At 39.2% G+C, this 23,176-nt stretch overlaps 1 long non-coding RNA gene across 1 annotated transcript; it reads right to left on the bottom strand.

The window, feature by feature from the left end:
• Window positions 1–1,351: 1,351 nt before the first annotated feature.
• LOC139674066 (uncharacterized) lies at window positions 1,352–19,520 on the bottom strand. The gene is made up of 3 exons (XR_011698263.1): window positions 18,881–19,520; window positions 8,297–8,446; window positions 1,352–1,434 (listed from the first exon to the last, which is right to left on the bottom strand). It is a non-coding gene; the product is annotated as an uncharacterized lncRNA (long non-coding RNA).
• Window positions 19,521–23,176: the final 3,656 nt, after the last annotated feature.

Genomic DNA, 23,176 nt, shown 5'->3' with positions numbered 1-23,176 from the left:
TCTTTTTGGTACTAAAGACTGAGGCAAAGAAGGCATTAAGAATCTCAGCCTTGTTCTCATCCCCTGATGCTATGCTTTGCATCCAGCAAAGGATGGAGACTGTCCTTAGGCCTCCTTTTGCTGCCCATGTATTTATAGAAATTTTTTTTGTTTCTTTAACCTCAGTGGCCAAATTAAGTTCCCATTTTATCACAGAAGGCTGTTGCTGAAACAAGACCTGAAGAGTTTTAGGAGAGTCTCTGATGTTTTAAAGAATACAGATGTAAACTAGAATTTATTTCTTTCTACTCAGAAGGTGATTTATCTTTACAAGAGTGAAATATTTTCCTAGATTTGAAGGGAGGTGTAAATCTGCACACTCTTAATAGACATATTTATGTTTATTAATTTATATGACTTGCATGAAAACACCCTTCACAGTCAGTCTCATGTGAATAACTAGATACAGCCTCAATCTGAGTCCTTCAGTACAGAGGAAATACAGAAAATCCAGATTGAATCCTTAACAGGACCCACCTATCTCAGCTCTATCGTAATCATTTCTGTAATACTCACTATTTAGAAACATTAATTAATTTTGAAAACTCAACATCATCTCCATTTGAAGAGGCAGGGAGTTCTGTAAATGAGACAACTTCCCTAGTAGATGTGGTTCATATACACAGGAAGATCCTGTGCACAGTTAGATGCACCACACAGAGACTGCATGCACAAGTGGGAACACTCATACTATTGTCTAAACTTTTCCACTGCTTTCACCAGAAAACCAGACATAGAAGTGATGAATTATCATTTAGGTGCAAATGACTGGTTGGTCAAAACTTGAAAATACTTTTTTTTTAAATACAGAGTATCTACTGCTACAGATCTGCTCGTGTGGAACCCCACCTTTTTTGGTAGCTGCTGTCTCAGGTACTGGAAAAAAAATGCCTTATTTTTTGAGGTTGTATGTCTGGGAAGGAAGGGAATGTGCCTCTGCATCCACCAAGAGTTACACAAGTTGCCTCTGTGTTTGGGTGGTCTTTTAATTCTCTTGTGATTTTTGTGAGTTTTGATGTGCTCTTTATAGAAAGTAAAGTGTGTCACCCCCAAATGCGTGACAGTACTATCAAGTTTGCATAAAATACATATGGAAAATACAATAGTTATTGGGTAATTTGTATTACTGTGTTGATATTTGCATGCATTTTTGTGGTAGCTTCAAGAGCCTCATTTATAGGACCCCATTGTGATAAGTCTTGCACAGATAAAGAAGAAAAAACTGTATAGAGAACACATCTTAACAAGGCCTCATCACAAGCACAGAGCCTTTAAATTCTGAAGATCTGTAGTGGTAGTGACTTACCTTCCCTAATGCCTGTAAGTCCCTTTTCATCCTGGTTGTCCATGGCACTTATGTCATTTATAGCATTCTTGTGACAGGAAGCACAGATGCTATGGAAAGGATCAGCAGTTACCGATATATAAAAGAGACAATGATAGAAATACCAAAGGTAGTGATGTTTATGTTGCAGCTCCAAGTCCTGTGCTAGTAAGCTATAACCAGGTAATTAAAAACAGAGGTTGTTATTGGGTGTTAAATATTACATTAATTCAAAGTCTCATACTCTGGCTCATAGAAAGAACTAATGGTGAAATGAGAGGAGAAAAATAAGAGGCCATGAATGTCAGAGTCATTCTCCACAGCCTTGCGATCTGTCAACGAGGCTGTGACCATCTTTTTTTAAACACCCTCCCAAGCTGTGTGCATCTGTTGTCTATGTGCATAAAACTGCTGGTCACACAGAGCTGGAAGTGGTGTGTTTGGAGGGCAGAATCACACTAGCCTTGTTAGGGCACTTTGAGATTGCACAATTTCTCTTCTCCCATTCTGGTATGTATTTTAACACCAGCCTTTGAAAAGTAACACATACCAGGAATTTGTATCAGCTGGCTTCAGTTCAGACAGGAATACAGAATTAAAGACATTGAAAATAATGAAAATTTTTATTCTGGCAGCTGAACCACAAAATAAGCAAATTAAACATAGATCAAAATCAATGCAAAACAGAAAACGTGTGTATTTTAGAGTGATTAAAAATAATTACTATAAAAGTTGTTCAGTGCTACCAAAACTTCTTTGTTTCCCTTTTTTGAAATACTCAGCCTTCCTTGGGTGATATTTGAAAAGCTGAAGTTCATTTTGAACTAAAAATACTGTTTTAAAACAAAAAGTTTCATCTTGAAAATATTAAAGCAAAATGTTTTGCCTTCATCAAATTCCTCTCTTTCTTTTTCTATCCCTTATTTTATTAATTTAAGTTGTTTTGATTCTTGAGAAATGCAATTGTATGAGCAGATTTACTATTTGCATTTTTTGGTGTTGTTGGTTTGTTTGGTTTTTAGTTTTGTTTGTTTGTTTGTTTGGTTGGTTGGTTGGTTTTTTCCCCTCCTGTTTCATTCAATCTGTTATCTGTCTGGGATAGGTTTTTGTAACAGTTCATTTGAAATACATTAATTTGTGCATTCTGTCTCCTTCCTTCTCACTGATTCCTTGCTCTTTCTGGAAGTGGGCTAGCCTGAAATCTTACCTCCAGGTACCCTTAAACTTTGGAGAACCTTGAAGTTTGATATGCTTCACCTTTTAATCCAAGATCTGAGAAGATTCAATCCTTTGGAAAGTTGTGGTGCAAACTTCCTAACTTCCCAGCTTAATGTCTGCTGCTTCATCATCCTTTGAGCTTAATTAGAATTTGCCTGGGTTGATATACAGGCATGTTGCAATAATTTCTTGCAAGTAGACTTTGGGTTCCCTTGATTGCTTTCCCAGGTCTAAAACCTGTCTTTTTTCTCTCCCAGTGTGACTCATTGCTTTCTTTGTAATGCTTCACTATGCATTGCATTCAATATTCACTCTCTAATAAATTTTATGTGACTAATATCCTTTAAGACTGACCCATATTTAATGTCAATGCAAAACTGACACAGAAATGCCAGAAACAGACACAGTGTTAGATTTCTTTTTTCTCTTTCTCTGGCTAACCTTGTTCCCAAAGCTCCAGTATTACTTTTTCTTTATAAAAGTGGGGATCTTTATATAAAAGCAGACTTAAGGAGCAAAGGAAGAGAGAGAAGAAAAGAAATTATTCAATACATAAGAAGCCTCTTCTCTCCTTCCCACTTTATTATTAACAAAATCCTCAGTATATGCAAGTACACATGTTTGCACATGAAAAAACACCCCATGCATTACTTCAATAGTGCTCTTGCTAATCAGTGTGAATACTTATACATGAAAATCACAATAACTATAAGTTTGTGCATGCAATTGCTTGATTAATGCATGCAAATGTCCATCTGAGGGCAGATCTTAACTTACTGTAAGCTGGAATAGCTCCACTGACTTGAGTCATATCATGCTGATTTATATTTGCTATAAGATTATTCCATGGTATCTTTTCAACCAATTTTAATTCTTGGTAAAATTATAGATGCAGTTACAGACTTACTTTAAAAAGTTGACCTTTTGCATTCTTAGTAAAGGTGGCATTTTACTCTAATGATGTCCTGGATTTTGTATTATCTACAAGTTCTATATGCTGAATATCCTCTTTCTTCCTATGAGCTCTCTCCCTTCTATAACTCTTACTCTGCCCTATAACCTGTAGTCTGAAAGGAAAAGAAGTCAGCAATTAGCCTTTTCAAAATGATGGCATGTTCGTGTAAGGGCTTTGGGTGGTCCTATGTATCAGATGGACTTTTATAGTTTTGGATCAACTGAAGATCAGGTATAGGATACAACAAGAAACTACATAACCTGGTCTGTCAGCATTGTGATACAGCTGATTCAAAGGCTGAAGTGGAGTGAAGGTAACTGCAAAATGAAGATCTGGAAAATGCTTAATTTTTAAAATATTTCTCCAGTTTAAACTTTACAATGACAGTGAGCAGGCTATTTTGATGCAGGTGTTGATTTCAACTGAGACCACTTCAATTGTGTCACAGTCCATGCTACACTTGTTAAGAGAATGTTGTGGTCCAAATTACATCAACATGGTCTGAAAAATATGTTTTTAGGAAAATAGGCTTTCAGGGTTTTTTTCTCTTTTTTTTAAAGTTTCTAGTCATCTGAAAATTTAAAGGAAGAGTTTCAAAATCATTACTAAAAGCTTTGCAGTGAATGCATTGCAGAGCTCTTGAAATACAGAATGTCAATTTTCTTGACATAAGGTGTGATTGGTCTGACCATCAAGACCACAGAGTTGCTCCACTGGGCAGAGAAACTGGCCTTTTAAACAAAAGTTTGTTGTAAAATAACCAGAATATGATTTAAGCTCTCATTTGAGTATCAGCTGTAGCAGATAATTTGGTTATGGCAAATACTGCTGGGCAGTAGATGCACAGGAATGCTTCTCCAGCTTCAACAATTCACCATTCTGAGTGAGTGGCCTACATTGCTCCTCTGGCCACATTTGTAAATATGGTCATTCCCACCCACAGAAGTGCATGCCACTGGTGTACCATGAATACCTTCTAAATGGTTTTCAGTAAAGTGTCCCTGAAAAAACCTGCTGAACCTGGTGCTCAGAAAGGCCAAAAATTTGCTTCCAGGATAATCATGAGTACTAGGATACAAAATGGAAAAACACATAGGTGATTCTGGAAAAAATGTTGCTTTCAGCTAGATTTGTTTGCTTGATCTTAGCTAATAGATTTGGCAGAAGTAAGGATGCAGACAACAGCATGAAAAGCAGGCAGTGACGAGCCTTAGAGAGACATGGAGAACAAAGATCAGGACACAAAGTCAGTAACATGTGGAAACAACTCCTATTTTCTCAAGCAAGGTCCAGGTTGAAAAAGACTTGTGGCTGTGACAACTGGAAATTCTGAAAAAAAAAAGAGAATCTGTGCATGTTGTAGTGAGATGTTTTCAGGAGCAACATGCAGACAAAGTTTGAAGAATAATCAACTTGACCTTCTAAAAGATCTGATAGGGAGGCAATTTTAGCATCCAGACATGACTAAATATATCTTTCTGCTCCCTGGCAATTGAAATAGCTATTTTGTCCATGAGCTCTGCTTCTTAAAATTACTACTTGATTTACAGCTGTTAAGTCATTTTAAGGACCTGATTAATCATTTGCTCTTGGCAGGCAGAGTTACAACTGCTAAAAATAAGAAACAATGTCTTGTGTCTTAATCAGCAAAATTGGGACAGTGGCCAAACAGTGGAGGTTCTTACAAACTTTGTGTGCATGTATGTGTATGGTGTATGTTGCAGATAAACATAAAAAAAACTTACTGCATCATGTTTAATTAGTTGAGCCAATTATTAAAAAGAAGCTGAACTCCATCCCCACTGGATTCTAGTGCCATGATTGGTCAGGGAAATTGTGGGAGAAGACAATATTTAGTTGTGGGTGTACTTAGCAAAGATCTTCTCTGAGACTGATAGGTGCACCAAAAGATAGGTAATTAGCCAAAGCTTCAGGTATTAATTATATTTTCTTTTTTTCCCCTGTAATAGTTGATACAATAATATTGAAATGGAGAAGAGTAATATGTGATGAGAGATATTTCCTATTAATTTTTGTAATAAAGTTTTTTGTTCATTAGTATGCTTGACAACAACAAATTTAAGGAAGACTTTAAATTCTATACACCAAAACAATGTTCTTAGAATTTCACCCACTTTTCTATAATGAAATCCTTGAAAGAAAACAACCGTGTACATGCTATATTCTGCTTTAACACTTACAGGCACTCTGCTGGTTTTGCATGCCATATATATGTTATTGTAGTAGCCTTTAGGAATAGAATATTAGAGGTAAATATTAAAGACACTGGATAAAGACAATTGAATAGTCAAACACTTCACCACTCATATCATGATCCCTTGGCTGTGAAAACTAAATCTATTTTAGCTAAATATCACCAATGTAATGAAAAGGACAAGGGTTTCATTCTGAGTTCCCTAATTATCATTCTTTTTGTGAACAAAAACTTAAAAGACAAGAAAAAAATATTGATTTAATAACTCACTAAAGAGTGCTGTAGTTCATGAATTTTATATAATTCTCAGTCACAATCTTGACAGTGGAAAAGAGAATGGAAGAAAATATTACATGAGTGATTATTTCCAGACTGAGAGTGAACACTTAGTGTAAAATTTTCCAAAGCAGTTGTGTTGCAAACTCAGTAAAAGATATTGGGGTTTAATGTGCATTTAAAAGGAACATCATCAGTGTGACAATATGGACTTCATTAGCTCCAGCTGCAACTGTGGAAATAAATTAGGGTTGAGGACATAGTCTAGCCTCACTATAACAAATCATGACTGGGCTTGGATAAATATTTATGATATCAAACTCTTCAGAGTAATAGGGTTTGTCTGCTGCATTAGAAAAAATGGAGAAACTTGCAATTTAAATCAGACATTTATATATAGTACCTCTATGGAAATTGCTTTCCACAGATCAATATTTAGATGAAAACTTAAAATGGAAGCCCAAATTAAATGAGAATGTAGATCACATACAACACGTATGGGGGAATATTTTTAATGTTTATATTAAGATTAACTTGGCTTTTTTTTCCTCTTTTTCTCCTAACACACTGACCAATAAAACTAGTTCACTCCGGTGAAGTTAGGATACTGATTTTGGAAACACATTATGTTTACACAGACTATTTCCATGGGCAAAACAGCAATAGAAACAACGATTATATGTAGTTTTTTCAAAATAAGCAGTCCTTATAGTTTTGCTTAGATCTCAAAATATTTTGGGCTTATCTACACTGAGTGTATATATATTTAAAATGCACTTAAATGCACATAGAGGTACATATTTTAGTCCCACGTAGAAAATTTCTTTATGCATACTTTTTCTTTTGTATTATACTTGTAAGGTTTCTTGACCATGGCTTTGACCGTCCTAAGTGAGACTGTATTACTGTCAGTTTTCAACTTTTCACTACTGGGACATCAGTCTTCCTTATTTTATAAATATCTGAGGATCCTGCTGTACAACATGGTAGATGTGACGAGCACTGTGCCCTTCCAGTGAAGAGGGGCAACAGCACAAGGGAGTGATTAGTGGAGTGCACTCAGGAGTTGGAGGGAGGGTGACTATTTTCTATTCAGAAACTGGGAGCCTGTCAGAAGCACTGTGGCAAACCCTGGGCTTCCTACTGGGGAAAGAAAAAGGAAAGGAAAAAGAAAAAAGCATTGACATACTGAAGTGAGCCCTGCAGAAGGCTGCAAAAAGGGCTCTGGAACACTGTGTATAAGAAGCTACTGAGATACTGAGAGAAATGGATTTGTTCATTTTGGAGAAAAGAGGTATCATGGTTGCTGTCTACGACTAGGTAATGAAGATACAGAGGAGCTGGAGTCAGACTATTCTCGGAAGTTCTGAGACACTGGGTTTGATCAGCTCAAGTGTCCGGGGGGCGGGGGTGGGAGTGGGGGTGCGTGGGAGGGAAGGGACAGGGTGAAAGTAACGGAGGTGAGGTGATACCCTACGCCACACTTCAGCCCCTCGGAGCCTCCGGTACGGCCGGAAGAGCTGCCCATCAAAGGCAGCCCACGCTCGCCCCCCGGAGCCCCGGCACAGCCCCAGCACAGCGAGAGCGCTGCGCTCGGCCCCGGAGTCCCACCGTGGAGGGGCGGACTTGGGGGCAAAGCAAAAAACGCAGCAACGTGGGCTGCTGAAGCCTCTTGAGCCCTGTTAGCTGGCCACGCTGAAGCTGCACAGGGCTCTCCAGTGGAAGCTATATGATTTGGTCTTTTTTCCCCTCTCTCTCTCTTTACTCCTCTTAATCTCTTTTCTTAATATTCTGGGTAACTTGGGACAGAATGGGTTGGATATTGCTAAGTCGTATATGTTAGCTTGTGCTAAGTCAATGCTTTGTGGAATTCTTTTTTGCTGTATGTTACCCTTTAAACTTTTGCCAAGATCTCTTATTTCCTGAAAGTTTACCAGTGAAGTACCTCCTGAGAAAACACGTGCAGTTTCTCCTTTGTGCTTCCTTTTAAGGTGTTAAAGGAACTGGAGGCCCTTCGAACATGTCTGGAGGGTGGGTATTGTAGTTTTGTATGTTTTTAAAGTAAAACCTTTGGTGAGCTCATAACTCAGGACTTGGGGACTTAGAGACGTGCACAGCAAAAAGATGGCGGGCAAAATATGCTAGCCACAGAAAGGAAGTTCTGCCTCAATAAGAGGAGCACACTCTTCATGGTGGGGTGGTCAAGCACTATCTCTGGCTGTCCAGAGAGGCTGGGGGTCTGCCAAACTTGGGACTATTCAGGACTTACCTGTTCAAGAGCCCTTAGTAACCCGACCTAGCTTCACAGTTCTCTCTGCTTTGAGCAAGAGTTGGACCAGATAGAATCACACAATAGTTCAGATTTGGGGCTGTGAGTCTCCCTCTGTTCAGAAGCACTTCTGTTTGCACCTAGGGGATGCTAGAGAAAGGAACAATTTAGCAATATAAACACAACAACTGAAAGACATAGATTCCAAGGATTCACTTGTAAGAATAAAAAATATGAGCAAAAGCCTCCTGTGATCCTGAGATATAGCAAAGTGTCCTTGGAAAATGTATTCACAAATATACTGTAAATGCACAGTCATTAATTCTTCATGCTTTGTAAATGGGAAATGGGCCATATATGCGCTAGGACTCACTATACCATCGAGAAACTATGTAGACAACTATTTTAAGTAGTAGGACCAAGTCATTCTTTTCCTGAGCCAAGCATGACCATATTCAAGACTGTTGCAGAAACCAAAGCCATATCCTTTTTAAGCTATGGGTTTAAAGATCAGAGAAGGGTTGGTAATAATATTTAATAAAGGATCAATCTAAGAAGCAATCCTAAGTGATATTTCCCAGTGGTGTGGATAATCAAAGATTGTTAAAGGTACTTACCAGCTCACTTTAATGAATTTATTTAAACAATAAAATTATGGGAATAAAAGTAATTTCTTATTGTTACACCTTCAACGAGCATGATGAAAAATGGGACCTGGCACCTTTCAAATTGTGATCGGTCCTCACATGCCAATAAATAATCATTCGTATTTGTTTAATTTCACTATCTTCAGAAATAATAAATTAAAAATATTTTGAAATTGCAGTTATTTCTACTTTTTAAGATAAACACATCTGAATGTTGTTTTTAGCACCTGCAGGAGTAATCAAACAGGAGAATCCTGAAGTAGCAGAGAACAAGGATGAGGACACAGGTTTGATTCATTCCATAGTGGTGTTTCAGGACCACAAGTAGCAACAGAAGCCACCTTAATAACTGTGCTGTATCATCACATTAATTTTAGAAAAAGGAAACAGTCCTCCTGATCACTACATAAATAGTTCTCTGAAGAAGTGATGTCAGTATGAAAGGGGAAGTGGTATGGAGAATCTATCACTAACTGTCATAATTTCACAGAACCTTGTTGGTCAGAAGGAATCTCCAGAGGTCATCCTGTCCACCCTGCGCACAGAGTTAGCTGCTTGGGGCCTCACTGCTTAAGTCTTCACCAGCTCCAAAGATGGAGAATCCACAGTTAAGCTGTTCAACAAATGTTTACACTCTTCCTGCTAGTTATTTTAGGTTTCAGTGAGACTCCTAGACCTTTTAGCTGGTGTAAGTCACTACTTTTTGAGGGGCTGACTCTTCATCTTCTTATTACAGAGCATAATATCGCATTTGCTCTATTGTGTTTCAAGTTGTTGATGCTTGATCCACCCTTAGAATCTTCTGTTGTCATTGGTTCCTCAAATTAGTAACATCCATTCAAACTACTTCAAAGAGCATAAGACATGAAAAAAATTCAATGAATCAGAAATGTATTGTGTTGGTCACTATATCTGTGAAAAGTGGACTAGTTTCTAGTTTCATGTAAGTGATCTGTTATTCAGTTTTAGATTTATCCATCTCACAAAATTAGCTAAATTTCTAAAAACTATTGCTTATGGGACTTAGATGATCTTAGATGTCTTTTCCAACCTTAACAATTCTATGATGCTATGTAAAAATATAAACATTTTTCTCAGTCATCAGGAAATCCATATATAAATCTACAGTACAAAAAAGGGCAAATGTTTTTTCAAGCCCTAGGAAAACTGCTCTTGTTTTTCCTAAGAGAGGTTGATTCTGTGTGCTTTTGAAAGGTTCCTGCAAGTATCCATTGACTACAATGAAATAATTATTTAGCACCTTTTCAAATTACAAAGTTTGCAAGCAAACAATAGATTCTTACATTCACTGAAGACTTTTTTTTTTTTAATGCGGACATGTGTTTGGTGGTTGCTGCAATTTGCATGTGCATCTTTGTCAGTATCTACAGGTTACCAAAGCTATGATCAATGTCAAATAGATTTCACCCTTAAAATTTTGCAGTAATTTCCTTTGCGAGTCCTTCTAATTCTGTCCACCTTTCCCTCACTTAAATATCTAAGTCAGTTGGTTTTAGACAGTATCTCTGAAAGACTTCCTGACCACAGCACACTGCCAGCCATGGCAGAGCCACATCCATTAAATGCCATTACATGCTTACATGGCATTCCCGGGCAGGGGCATATAAGTATGTGTTTAGTGTAATTTTCCAGAACACAGCTTTTAAACTGTGCTTTAGTAACCCCTGGAAATCCAGTGCCACTGCTTTTACTGTCCATTTTACCTTGCTTGTATTAAACAGAATTGTCTCAAGTTATGCTCCTGCAAATAGTATGTGAACTGACAATGTGCTAGGTCAAGATATCATCTCTCTCCTATCCATGCTGCCAGCACTTTTCTGCCTGTCAGAGTTGCAATTGCCCAAACCTCATTAGATGGAGTAGTGGAGAACCTGCCCGTACTTGGCCTCTCTGTTTTTCCTATGCTTTCATTTGTACTTTTCATTTTGCTGTTAGAGGTAGACCAGCATGGGAAAAAGGTCGTATCTGCACAAAAAAGGTGCTGGCTGGCAGGATTTTTAGGTCCTTCTCTTGCTTTTTTTTTTTTTTCCCCAATTGGCTCCTACAGTACAGGTAGGGCTCAGTGGTACTGCCTCAGCTGGTGCTTTTGTCTTTACAGCCCACTCTAAACTGTGGAAACCTTCACCCACACTTCTAATTGAGATTGCAGGCAAAATCGTTGCCAGGAGATAGCGAAATAATGATTTAAAGAGGTGCAAACTTACTTGGAGGTGAGTTGATTTTGGAGGTATCTCAGTACCTGGCATCACTGACAGCACTGAAAGCACCAAAGGGTTTTCCTGCTGATGGCCACTGGCAAGCTATTAGGTTACTTGGTGTGTCTACATCTATGCTTGTGTCACCTTAAAGCACATGCCCAATTATGCATGATTCATGAGCCAAGCTGTCTTTTAAAGGTCACCTGAGCCATTCAGAAATAAACAAATTCACTGTGGTGCATAAAAGAAACCAGCATTTGTAAAATTGCTGAGTAACAAATGCATCTATGCATGGTCATATTTCCAGCTCCCATATCTAAAATATGGCCCTGTGGGGATTTCATCCATGATATATCCATCCTGCATTCTATCTTTATGCAAGTAATAATAGCAATGAAAATAAATATACCTGTGAGGTTGCAAGTGAATAACATGGATCCTTTTTCTCCATCAGCTCTGTGTGTGTTCCCATTTCAACCACTGCGCCATCCACAATGCCCACTATTACATCTGCAGTCTGAGCAGTGGAAAGCCAATGAGCAATAATAGTAGTAGTTTAACCTTACCTGGCCTGTAAACAAAATACCAAACTGTAATTCGTGTCCCCTGTTGCTTGGTGGTTTGGAGTAATTTCTCTAATTTGTCTTATTGATACAGCTGTTCATCTCATTGATCTCATTTGCCAAATATCCCCATGATCCATGATTCTCTCACAACTGACTTAAAATACAACCTGTTCCTTTCCCTGGCAGGCTGGAGCCTGCTTTTTCTTTTGGTTTATTTTGTTGCTTCTGGTTTTCTTGGAGTATGTCCTTTAAAAATATTTTTGAAAAGCCCAGCCATAAGGTACAAAGTTGGGAGCATTTCCACAGAGACTGGCTCACTGGTAAAGAACATGTCTGCTTCTCATGTTACCAATTCTAACAGCACGATCCCAGTTATTTGCCACTGTTAAATGTTCCTCAGCATTATCTGGCTGAAGGCAATGTGTTTGCCTTAAATGGGCAGCTCTGGGCTTCCAGTGCCACACAAAAAAATGGTTTATAATTTGGTAATATAGGGCAGAAAGCTATTCACCTCACATAAGTGCAGATCCCAAATTTCCAGGAATAAAACATAAAAGTTGGTACCTACAGCCTGCCTCTGTGAGCAAACAGGAGAGACAAAAGACTTGTTCCAAAATGTGTCTGACTGAGTTTTCCTCCTAGTGAACTATTGAGAGTTAAACACTCAGAGCAGTTAAGCTGTCTGCGGTGTTTGCAGTGGCTGTGATGGCTATGACATGGTGCCCACCCAGCCCCCAGGTAGATGAGCCAAATGGAAATCATTACTTCAGTGGTGGTGAAGTGGAAGAGATAAGAATATTGTTACAGAAGAACAGCAGACAGCTTTTTGCCCTAAATGGGAAATAATTCTTGTCTTTATTACAAAGCTGTCATGGAAAATGATAACTGTCACTCGTGTCTTCTCTCTGAATTTAAATTAAATGCATGATTGGAGAAAAGAGAAAGGAGGGTTATATCAATGACAAAGAACTTAGTTTTCCTAGTCCAGTGTGAGCTAGTACCTTGTTGCCTGCAACTGGAGCAGATGCACTGGAATCTAATAATACTTTTGGGATTGCGCACTAAAGCTCTTTCAATAGCCATTTTGGGTTTCTGACCCCTGATTTCTGTGGATTTCTTCTTTCAACAGCAATGCCAGCCTATTTGGAAAAGAAGGTGTTATGGGTTTAGCTAGGCCTAAATTTAGGCTTTAGTTTTCAGAGTAAGCCTTAGATTACCAGCTGACTTGAGCTGGGTCGGGCCAGCTGACAGCTGACTCCTACTGGCCAGTGGTATTCCATACCACATTCTGATGTCATCTCAAGTATAAAAGTAAGTGTAGGAGGTGCCTGGCCCGTTCCCATCATGGCCGAAGTAGAGACAGGACATGCTGCTGCTGTCCTCCTGTGGTGAGCCTATGTTGCACTTCGTTTTAGTTCAGGGAAGTAAACATTTTATTGTTATTCACTCTTTCTTTTCCTTGCTGAGTATCTTTTAAGGTGCTTTATTGATCCGGAGTAATGGGATCTGTTTTTGGTGGGAGACAGAGGACTGTTGTTATATCTAACTTGTGTAGGTGTGTGTTATATTGTAGTTTACTTTTAATTTTCTCTTTTCTGTATAACTACATAAACGTGTTTTAAGGGTTTTTTCCCCTCCCTTTTCTCAGTGAAAGACTCTGACTCATTATTAAGCAGTTGGCATTTTGCCAGCTCAACCTAACACAGAAGGCTATAAGATTTGTATATTTTTGCCCTCCAAAAATAGTATTTAACAGGATCTGAGTATTAAGGTAAATGGCAGGATCCCATTAGATTCAGCAAAATTCAAGCTGCAAGGAAATTGAATCTAAACTTAATGTTTTCCTGCTATGTGACATTTTCTCACAATGTGACATTTTGTCCTAGAAACTGAATATCAGTGCAAATCCACCCTCATTCAGAGTGTTTCCCCACTGAGATAACTTCCCACGTGAGAGCAGGTTCCCTGGCAGCAGCAGCAAAAATTATGAGCCTCAAGTCCCTCGGGTGAAGCACCTTGCTGAAGCAGGGCACTGGCTTACAAGAATTTTGAGAGCTGCAATTTCCATTTTCGACACAAGGTGGCTGCAGAAAATCATTATTTGGTTTAAAGTCACACACGCGCGCGCACACAGGCCTCCTTCCTCATGTATTTCACCGGATTTGCAGGGAGGCAGATGTGACCCACTTGGGAATGGCATACAACCCCCTTCACCTCTCCGATGTCTGTCTAACTTTTCTGCTACATTCACTCAGCCACTCTGTATCTTTGGATTTTGTTCTTACTACATTTTGGTCTTTATTTCTCTACTCTCAGTGTGCCTTTGCACTCCTTGGTTTTCATTTCATTGAGTTTAGAGAGAAGCTAAACTTTAGAGATAAACTGATTTATAGACAATCACACAAAACTCCACAACATACATGAAGCAACTCCCAGCTTCTATTCAATATTGATCTTTGTGTAAATTGATTTGCAAGGAAGGAAGATATTTGAATATTATAACAGGAGATTCACTAGGTTAGCATAAACATTTTCTTCTCTTGTTTCAGTTAGAACTTTTTCATCCATTTTATGATCTTTCATCTCTGACTCACACTAATATATATGATAGGGCAATCTGGTACCAGATTAATCAAGTCGTTAGGTCATAGTTTGCCTGCTTTAGGTGTATGAATATGCATGCACGTAACAACTAGAAAGTGATTATGTACATATACATACACATATATGTTCATATATTTCAAATGGTCACAGAGTGAACAACCGCCTTGTGCATTTTCATGGAAGAGCACTGGAGCTTAAACTTGAATGTATTTTGATAACAAGAAGGTAATTCTCTACTATTTGTCATCTTAACATAAGTAGATGCCATTATAGAAAGTTTTATATTGGCTACATTGTAAACATCACTATTTCATCTGTAATCTTGCATCGACTAGCAAATCAAGCTTCAGTTATATCTGTGAACATGATATTTGCTTCCAAAAATTGTTTCAAGCCTTATGTCCTGTATGGTAGTCTATATCGTACTGGGTCATGCATGGGGTTTTGTGTGATTTTGCCTCTGTTTATCTATTTAAAAGATCCAAGAGAGAAGAATTTACAAGTTGGATGCAAGTTCCCTGATTTGGGATTCACTTCCTTTACTCTTCACTCAGAAAGGGGAAATACTATAAATGAGTCATTTAAGCAATAGGCACTTTCTACATCACTCCTGTAAAGACACACATTTCTTCTGTACCGAAAAGCTACAAGCATGAAAAATCACACCATATATAGGCAGTGCAGCACAAAGTTTCAGATGGTTTTCCAAAGGCGTCTGGAATTGTCTGGGGATGAGCATAAGCTGTGTAGCAAATGGCAGCTACAGATCATTTCAAGAGAAATATTAGTTCAACTGCAACCAATTTCCTGCCCTTTGCCATGGGAGAGTATTTCGCAAGAGTCTATTTTTGACTTGGGTATTCTTCCTTTACTATGTTGTGATAGCTGCAGGCATACCATCTCCACTTTATTAATGCAAATGTTAATTTGAAAAAATGCAATTATTCAGATTGTGTATAAAGGTAGAAATAATAGTGTTGCAAAAATCATAGCAAAAGACATATTGAATGAACTGATGCAAAACATTATGAGAGTAACCTCTTAGAGATTGACAAGAAAAACATGGAAAAAGACCATCTGCCTGCCATCTCCTCTGGCAGATGTAACATGTTATGCTATCTATGCCAGGAAGCCCAAATTTAAACCAAAGTCCTCCAGCCAAGTTGCTGACTTTGCACATGGTGAACAAGGGGTCACTTGTAATGATTGCTTTTTTGGCCCTGAACCTTCACTAATGACAATAGTTGAGGGTCCCACTAGCACCGATGAGAGTGTCCTCTGACACTGTGAATTTCAGAGTTGAAGTATCCCTTACAAGCAGCCTCTTGAGACCGTTTGCACCTTCAGATATCCATTTCCTTATCTCTGTGCTTTATGTGCTTTATGTCTAGAAGCAAATAAAACCACACCACCACTCCACAGCATTGTTTTACAGAGTATGTTCATCCAAACAGTGCTAGGAGGCCACGTAAAGCCCTCAGCTGACACACCTGTGAGCTGACCAGAACAGTCAGAGGTATAGCAGAAGGAAGGGTATCAGTATAAAAAATGGCAAGCACTGCAGAGTAAGAAAAACTGGTACACCTCTTAACTTTCAATTCTACTGCAGGGAGATGGGAATGGAACAAAATCCCCAACAGAGAGATTAAAATGTAGTTGAAGATGCTTCAGAACCATGACAAGAGAGCAAAGACTTTAGTTTTGAAAAAATTTGCTTGAGTTTTAGGATGATTGACAACACAAAGTTAGCAATAGATGGGATAAATTTTTAAAACTGAGAGACAAATGGAATCTTTTATGAACCCTCATAATCCACTCCTCCATTGAGTTCACAGGATAAGTATGTTAACTGAAACAGTTTATTATGAATTTTTATTCAGCTTGGATTGAATATTCAGTGCATTCAGTTGGGTTATAGAGGTCAGGGATTGAATTTGAATTCTATTTGAATTTCTATGTAGAAGGAGCAAAAGTTACCAAGAATTCAACATCCTTTGGGCAAATATTCATCTAAAAAAAGATACTACAAGTGAACAAAGAACCTGCAAGAAGAGAAAAATATATTTATCATCAAATTTAATTGTATTTTAGATGTCAGAATCATAAGGATAAAGTGACAATAATGTCAAATCAAGCAGATTTGGATGCTGAAAAAAAAAATTAAAACAACTATCAGGGAGTTCTCAAGACCCAGAGATAGAAAATGAAAGAAGCAGCAAGGCCATAGTGTATAATTGCCTCCATCATGACTGCATAACGTAGGCATTGCATAACTACTAAGTTATTACCTTGTCTCAGCTTTCCAGGAAGCTGATGATGTCATGTATGTAGGAAAGCCAGAATCATAAAGGGGTCAGACAGCACAGAAATGGAAATGACCATGGTCAGGTAGCTCATGGGCTCACCTTGGATAATCACTGCTATGGAAAAGAAATGGCATCTGTGATTCTGCCCAGAGGCAGCCAATCAAGGATGTTCTGTGTGCATCAGAGGAATGTCACATGCTTTCAGTGTGTAATTGAGGATTTGTTGAAAGTTTCTGGTGAGAATTTTATGTTAGCCCAAGGATGAATATAACCTGAAATGTTTTTACACCAATGCACATAGCATGAGAAACAAATAAGAGGAGAGTGAAGCTTTGGCCCAGTCCCAGAGATTTGACATCACTGGCATAAGAGAAACCTGGTGGGATGAGTCCTGTGGCTGGAGTGACCATTGTGGGTCCCTTCCAACTCAGAAAACTGTTTCTGTGAGGAGTAGTTTTGACAACCGAGGAAAAAACACCAAGTTAAACTTGGAGCGAAGTAGAAAAGCTCTGGAACTACCCTTTTATTCTGTGGAGATTTTTTCTCCTCACATTTGTTTCCATGTTAGTACTTCTTCAACATTAATTTTACTGTCTAGTCTCCCTAATCCTTATGCTAGTGACTGGATGGTTTGGTTGATGGCTCTCCAAGCAACACTGTGCTGGACAGGCTTATCAAGGAAGGACACATGTAAGAAAGAGGGCAAGGAGGAAATAAGAGGTGTTTTTCTGAATTGCAGCTTGTCTTTGCAGCCAGACAGTTGGAGAGACTTTTAAAGGCCAAGCTTATCTTTTTAACTGATGAAGAAAATGCTGCTGTTTAATGGACATTTTATAAGGAATGTAGGACATTAACAAGGTACCCTGCTAACTCTGGCTTCTTCCCTTTGCTTTATGACAGTGGATCATCTAATCTGTATATGTCATTGTATGTATGGCCAGACTTCGTGAATGAAGATTTGGGAAGGGCTCTCCCCACGTGGGTGTGCCCTTCCAGCCTGCACAGTGGATTTTTAAGGTGAGGCACAGTGTGCACAGAACTGGCCCCACCATTTAAGTCCTAAGGTCCATCTGCCACAGCCAAGTGAGCTTGGACAGTGACAGTAAAGTCCTTGGGACTATCTACAGCACCTGGTACTAACTGGGGCTGACTCTGCTGAGCATCTGAGATCTGATGGGATCGGATGGCAGGGAGGCATTGAACTGCCAGTGGATGGTCCCCACTGAGACTCGAACTCAGGTCCTTGGGATTCAGAGTCCAGAGTGCTCTCCTTTACACCACAGGACCACCCTATACATCATTGTAACTCCTAAAACAATGACTCAGTTTACAGTCAGAATCAAAAGCCTCCAGCTAGGAGATACCTTTTAAACCTACATGTTGAGATTCACAAATACAACCAGTTATGAGATCTGTAGAAAACACTCAGATAAAAGCAATATTTTAATTTTAATACAAAAAAGAAGAAGGGAATGAAGCTTTGTGAAAAACTCTGGGAATTTGCCCTCCTTTGCCTTCATCTCTGATTCCAGGGACTCTTTAGTGAGATGGTATCTAGCAGGATGATTGCTCATGAAAAGAGGGAAAAACTTGTCACCCAGGAGGCATTATCATTTCCTACATGCATAAATCCGTTCATCCAGGATAGCACTGATGTTACAGGTTTCCTGACCTGACTGCTCAGTGGGGAGTTCCTTGCATTGCTACACAGGAAAGCCTTTGTCTCTGCTTGTGCTCTATTTTATTAGTCTTTAGCAGTAAATGCATCGGTTACCACTTCTCCTTGGGCGACAGCAATGACTGAGACTGCAATGGAAATACAGTCTTCTCACAGTCTTGTTACACAAGATTTCATAAAGTTCATGATGTGCAATCTTAGTCAGTTTAAGTTTCTTTACAGACAGCTAACTTAGATGTGAGAAACCTGAAACTCATTCATACAAGAAAATTTGGCAACACTTTATTACAAGAAACAGGTAAAATATAAATTAATATCCATTTAAAAATCAGTTTTATAGGATCCCTTCTCTTTTTCCCAGGCTTTTTTGCTGGCAAAATGAAAGCAAACCTATGTCTCTTGGTTAAAACACATTGTTCTTTAAGCTTTTCCCCACATCTCTTCAGAGCCACATGACACTAGGTAAATTACTTGCAACTGAAATAATCAGAAAATAATTTCACTGAAAGAAGTCTTAAAAAATTGTAACAAACATAGTAAAATAGGAAATTTAATTTGACTTACCAGTGCTTCTGAAATAGTCAAGCATAGTTTATTCCAGGAACTCAGTTTATCCTCTTGCATTGAACTACACAGTTTAGGTATAATTATGGAAAAAAGAAAGATCACCCGGAGTTAATAGTAGTTATTAAACCACATACTCAGTGAGAATAATGATTTTGGCTATTCATTAAGCAGGCAGCTTCAGTTAAAAGCAAACCTCAGAACACTTAAAACACGCCACTCTAAATCAGAAAAGTTGAGAGAACACTGTAATGGTAAGTAAGAAAGGGAATAAAACCACATGGTTATTGTCTACAGCCAGGCAAGGAGAAAGAGATAAAGTCTCTAATGCCCACACATTAACTACTACCTTGACAAAATCTTATCCTCTCAGTGCACAGGCTTATTGGCAACTAGATGCAACACAGGAGGGGACTGCAAAACTCTCTGGGACTCTTCCTCAGAAAATTTAATCCTGTGATTTAAGTTTTGTCACATTGAAACATATGGGTGTGGCAAGTCAAGTAATCTGAAAACACTAACCCAGGACTTTCAAAACTCAGAACCTGGCAATTGCTTTATCGGCTGGGAAACCTGGAGGTTGAAGTTCACTATAGTTCCCTGGGGCTGGACTTACAGCCTCAAGGACTTTACAGTGAAAGAGAGTAGCAAACTAGTAGTTTGCTTTTAACTTCCTGACCCTTGGAGAACCAATGGATTTTCAAGAGCAAAGAAATTCTTGAAGTCCCTTCCCCCTCTTCACATAATGCAACTTGTCACAGGATGATATTTTTGCTACAAATGTTTACACAAGTGGAACTGTGTTTAAAAAAATAAAAAACACACCAAGAAGAGGGGATTCATGATGAGCAGGGGTTGCAGAATGGAATCTCTACAGTTCATGTTGTACAAAGAGGATAGGCCATTCACAATAGAGACTCAATTTCTGTGTACTAATGAGAAGTTATCCAAGAAGCTCTTTACTGGGCAGCCCTGCCAGCTTCTAGGGCTGTGCCCCAGACTGGCAGCATACTATTGCACAGCATGGCACACACACTCAGGGCATGGTGAACACAGCTAAAAATATTGCCACAGAATAAACAAGCAGAGATCAGTACATAGCTTGTGTACCAATAGATGTCAGCGTTGCCTGTCTGATGTAGCTTTATAGTTGTAGCAAATGTTGTCAGACCTAGCTGTGCTGGGGAAGGTCTGTGTAAGTGTCCTGTTTCATTTCATAGGTTCTTGTCTATGCTTTTTTTATACCTAAGCCTGTCCATCTGAAAAAAAAAAAAGGCAAGTAAACTGGGGCATCTGCTGGCTAGTACTTCATCAGTTAGTTATGAATAACTTTTATCTGTCAAATAACAGTAAAAGCAGACCTTTACCATTGCTCTGGTTGATTTGCAGATTTGACAATTAGCAATACTATCTGGAATCCAGTTGCTAATCAAACTTCAGAGAGAGCTCAGAGGTGAAATGGAGGAGCTGCAGAGCTGCACAGAGCAGCCCACAGCTGCTCTGATGTCTCAGTTGGTGCTGAGATACTATCTGCTCACATGCCATATTGTTGTCGGCCCATGAAACTGAGAACAGGACTTGGCATGGCTTTTTGGCAGCTCCTGTGTCTGACTCATGCTCTAAGAGAAATATCAGAGCACTCCTCCGCACTGAGAAAAGGTGCCTCTTCAACACCAGACACATCAGCTGAAGACCCCACTCTGCAGGACTGAGAATTTTTCAGGTGTTTTGTTATGTCACTAAGGGTTTGTTTTCCCTTACTTGCCTTATCATTCATCCTGGCCATCTCCTTTCACTGCAGCACCCACTCATGTTCCTGCATCTGTGGTTACATAGCAGGGGAATCACAGAAAATGTTACTATAATTAATGTGCCACTGCAAAATCCTGTCCTGCCTGTGCTTTCATTCTTGACTAGTGACTCAGCCACTCATTTATTCCTCCTTATGGCAATCAACATGCACCAGTGCCTTTACCCCAGATGGTAATGTTTGTTTTTTTTAAGGGCAGTGAACTTAGCCCTTGCTTGGCTATGCCAGGTAGAAGACAAGAGATTTTGATCCTACTACCAGAAAATGGAAAGAGGTTTTTTAGCCTCCTGAATTTCCTGCATCTCATTAGACTGTCCGGCGCACATCTGTAACAGCTCACAACCAGGCCTGTCAGCACACGGTTCATTAAAAAGCCATGGCTGCCAGCTTCTTTTGGCTGAAATCCTTCCCTTCACAGTGTAATACAAACACTGGTCTGTGCACTGAGTACCTTTGTGGGAGCTTGAGAGAAAAAAAAGCAACCTCTTATCTGACAGTTCTGTTCTCTGTGGGGGTCAGTGTGTGCTGATGTGCAATAGCCTCTGCACTCCTCAAGACTGTGAAAGTGGAAAATCCCCACAGATGAGACTCCGACTTGAGGAATTTGCTTTGTAAATTACACAGAATTGTCCAGTGAGTGAGAAGCTTTTGTTCTCCTGTATTTTTTTTATTTTCATTTTCTCTCACCCTACCCAGCATATCATATCATATGGAACCAGGTATATAATTAAAAATTTATAAAAGGAAAAAAATATATGAGGATTCAAGTCAGGGCTGCTATTTCCAATTCCCCTTTCCTCCTAATTAAAAAAAACTTTCTGGCAAATTATTAGAATTTAATTCTTGGAGCATGTGAGGTCTAAAACTTACATCAAAACCCAGAATACCTCAAACTTAAGCTGCCTTGAAACCTTTGTCATCTCTATAACAAAAGCTGAGGTGCAGACTGAGTATCATCACCTTCCTCTCCTAATACTGCTGTTCTTGAGGAATCTCAGACATTTCCTGCTTTGGGGATCCAGAGAATTCCTCATGAAAACATTGCTCAAGACCTGTTTTGGCTAATCATATTGATTCATGGTGACTTAAAAATATTTAACTGTCTGTTGAAACATTAAAAAGTACTGAGGGTTTTGTGCGCATGTATTAAGGAAGGAGGAAATGTGGGGTTTCTTTTAATACTAGGAAGTTGGGTGAGGGTGTTTTTATTTTTTTTTTTTTTGGAGTTAATGTCAAAATCAGGAAATAAAACTAAATAGGGATGGAAATGTAGTTGACACCTTTCCTCCTCCAGACCCTATTTGTCCCATAAGAAAGATCATCAAAGGAGCCAGGCTTGCTCAGAAGACCCATACAGGGCACTGATGGGAGCTCTGGACCGCAGTGGTCTCCTGTAGAAGAGAGTGGAAGGGGTGTCCTACCTGAGAGATCACTGCACTAGGGAGGGTGTAGGTGGTGGCTGTGCTGGGCAGGTGCAGAGTGACACAGACATCCTCACCATGACAAAAACAATGTTTGTGTGGTGAGCACAGACAGAAGCATATTGAGGATGGGCAGTGGCTGTCAGCTGTCACAGCCAGAGGTCAGAGTAGCACCGAACAAAGCACAACGGACCAGAAGCTGTGGCTTCCTGTCATTGTCCTTGCTTTCCTCTTCCACACATCTATCTCCATCCATTTTCCATAAAACTTTCTTACCCATCCTGCCTGAGCAACTTGGTAAGCTTAGGTAGAGTGGTCATCAGGGTGTGAGGTGCTCTGTGGCTCTGCTTGACAAGAAGAGCTCTGCAAAGTGCACAAGCTCTTCTCACTACCAACCTCAGATGTTGTGGTCCCAGCCCATATTAAGCCCAACCCTTTTCCCTCGATGAGACAGGCACACCTGGGGCCAGAGCAGTCTCACTCAGGATGTGAGACAGTACTATGCAATGCCCTTCAGAGCATAACCAGCACATTTTACCTACAAAATTTTTTTCTAATTAAGAATTTTAAAACCAGAAACAAACCTTTCAGTTTTTGCTTGAACAAAATATTAAAAATATTTAGCTTAGCTGAAATAATTTTTTAGTAGTTGCATTTTCACTCTGCCATCTCCCAAAACAGTTTGGGCAAGAATGTCTTTGCAACGTCTTTGCAGCTGCAATTTGCTAGTGAAGAAATTGCCGTGGCCAAGTTAATGATGTCAGATAAGACACTAAGTCAGTTTTGGAAACCATATCCTGGCACTGATCTCAGGATATCTAACAAAGTAACTACTCCTGCAGACATAGACTGTAGTCTCCTCAAAGCTTTGGTGTGGTATGGCACACCATCATACTTCAAACCTGGAACTGGATAGATAGATTGCTTATCTTGGCTGTTGCTGGATGGAGAAAATCCCATTTTGCGAATTGAACACAATGAGGCTTTTTAGAAAAATAGGACCTTTTAAAAGCTCTACTACTAAGCACCTAGAGAGCAGCCATACCAAACAGAACTTCTCTGTTT

Source organism: Pithys albifrons, chromosome 7 (genome assembly GCF_047495875.1).
Source record: "Pithys albifrons albifrons isolate INPA30051 chromosome 7, PitAlb_v1, whole genome shotgun sequence".
Lineage (NCBI taxonomy): Eukaryota > Metazoa > Chordata > Aves > Passeriformes > Thamnophilidae > Pithys > Pithys albifrons.
This window is presented reverse-complemented; position numbering and strand designations above follow the sequence as displayed.